This window comes from Micropterus dolomieu, linkage group LG12 (assembly GCF_021292245.1).
Source record: "Micropterus dolomieu isolate WLL.071019.BEF.003 ecotype Adirondacks linkage group LG12, ASM2129224v1, whole genome shotgun sequence".
NCBI lineage: Eukaryota > Metazoa > Chordata > Actinopteri > Centrarchiformes > Centrarchidae > Micropterus > Micropterus dolomieu.
The window spans coordinates 33,429,157-33,431,988 of NC_060161.1; positions in this window are offsets into that span (position 1 = coordinate 33,429,157).

Here is a 2,832-nt window from a genome sequence, read left to right on the forward strand (position 1 = left end):
GGGGGGGGGCGGGGGGGGGGGGGGGGGGGGGGGGGGGGGGGGGGGGGGGCAGTGGTTAACAGTAACAAATCTTAATTTAGGGTTATGGTCTTGAAATAAAACCCTGAGTCCTCAATGCACTCTGATGCTAGCCTGCTGTGGGTCACAGGTCTGGTTAGCTTTAGAGATCACGTGGTGTGTGCATGGGGGGTTAGTAAACAGGAGGAGGATAGAAAGCCCCAAAGAAAGTACATACATCCACCATCAGTGAACATTCATTCAGCAGCGGTTTCTGGCTTTGGATTAGCTAGAATATGCAATTGTATCTGTTCTCAGACAACAGAAGCTAAGACCAAATATCCTAATTACTGTTGCAAACAATCAGCTACAACTTTATCAATAGGAGAAATGGTTGTCAACTTGCATTCAGCAACCGTGTTCCTTGGCTTGATAAAAATACTGTTACATTTTCACACAGTAACAGGAACAATGCGGTCACTGTTGTATGACCCTCTTTTTATTTTTAACTATGTATTTTTTAAACTGCATGTTTTTAAGTCTTGGTGTACGGCCATTGTCCTGTAATGTTTTAAGTCTAGGGGGGGTTGTTATTTTAGCTTGGGAGCTGAATCCAGGTAACTGGTAACTACAAAACCAATTGAAATGTGGCAGTTGTAGTAGTCCAACAAAACAAGCAACGTTCTCCACCACAGAGACCATCATTTAAATGTCCAAACAGAAAGCATAAATCCACACAGGGAAAGCAATAGTCCACGGGGGGAGGCACAAAAAACACTGGAGATACAAGAATGAGCCAATGCATGAGCAAAGAACAACAGAAAAACCACCACATATATACACACAGTAGGGGTGGAGATAATGAGTCACAGGTGTACACAATCAGGGTAACAAGACAGGTGCAAATAATGAAGGACAAGACAGGAAGTAAAAGTAGCACAAGACACTCAAGAACACCACAAAGCAAAACAGAAAACAAAACAGAAGGAATGCATAACACATACGAAACAACACAAACACAAGGAAATGAAATCCAGAGGAAAGTTTAGTATTTAATCCTAGACTCTTCTCTAACATATTTTCTAGAGTTGGTTCATGGTGGAAATAAAGAAGAGCAGCTGTACCTCTCGTCCTGTTTGATTTGTTGTCTTTGATCACTATTTGTCCATAACTGACGTCTCCTGTTCCTCTCAATGCTGTGTAGACTACAGCTGGATCACACTCTGGAAAACAAAATACATACAAAATTATATTACTGCAGATATTACAGAAAATACTGCTACTAGTGTAGCTACTGCTACTGCAGCAGCAATTACAAAAAGAATTGAGATTATTATGCTTCTCTTACAATATTATGCATTTCTGTATAAGAATAGGACATAATAGAAATTGATCAATATGGCAGCAAATATCAGCATATACAGTAGCTGAAGACACATGTTAAAGTCCAATAATTATACTGAAGATCAGTTTTTTTTCTTGTTAACACTGCTGCTGCTGTGAAAGCTGAAAATAGACCAAACACAAGTGAAGCGGATTTATCTAATTTGGAAAACTTAACGACCACAGAGCTGCTAGCTTTGATCAAGTTAAAATAATCACCACAGGATAAACATGTTGACTAGTCAATATGTCAGGACTTCACTCAAACTACATAATCAATCCCGTATAAAAGTGAAATCCAAATGTGATTTGAAAATTTGATGTAAATACAAAGAACTATGTGAAGTGGCGTCACATGAACCTAAAACAAAAAAAAAAAAAGTGACACAACATGGAAAAGAAAATGGGTAATTTACTATTTACATTAACTAAACAGATCAATAATAGTGTTTGAGTAAAATACATTTATATCTGAACATTTATAATTAATATTTATTATTATTTATTTCCATTAACAGTCCTTCAGTGAAACATGCAGAACATGTGCCGAATCACGTCTGGCTGAAGTGTTTTTATCAGAAACAGGAAACAGGACGACCACAGAGCTGCTAGAGTCTGTTGATAGATTCATGGCAGGGCACAAAAACATCTTACACAACACATCTTGTCAGCCAAAACAGATCAGATTACAATCTGAAACTTTATAGACTAAAAAAAAATTGATTTTACATTTGATTTATTTTGATGAACATACCTAACATATCCTTTTATAATACTGTCCTATAATACCAAAATGTCCTGTCAAAGTCTAAAATTTAAATCGGTCCTCACAAAGACGTAAGAACAAGAACACACAGTAACTGTCCCTGAAAAACAGAATCAATAAAATGTCATTACCTCTGCTGCGTCTGATTGGCTTCTGTTGGTGACGTAATATTTTGACATCACTGTATGTGATGTCGTCTGTGATGTCATCAACTCCAACTTCTACTTCAGCAGCTGAATGAACCAAAAGGAGCAAAAGTTTTAATCAATCAAAAGCTCCACAGCTCACTAAATGGACCCTGTGGTGAGATTGTTTTATTAACAGCAACAATGTAATTTCTAAGAATCCTGATGGACGTCTGACTTAAAGAAACAGTAACTTATTATTTGTATGCCCAGAAGTGTTAAGAGAAATGTGTCAACAGTAAAATGTGACTTAACATGTGAACTGCAGCATGTGGAGTCTGTGACTAACCTTTACGTTTCCTATAGAGGCATTGTCTCACCAGTAGAACCAGAAGAACCAGAACACAGAAAGATAGAACAGCAGACCACAACTCGAAGGGAGGAGAGGGGGAACTAGGAAGAGAGGTGGGTGAGGAAGAGAAGAAATCAGGAGGCGAGGGAGTTGAAGGAGGACCCGTAGTGGTGGGTTGCACTGAAATTAACAAGAAATTGAAATTACAG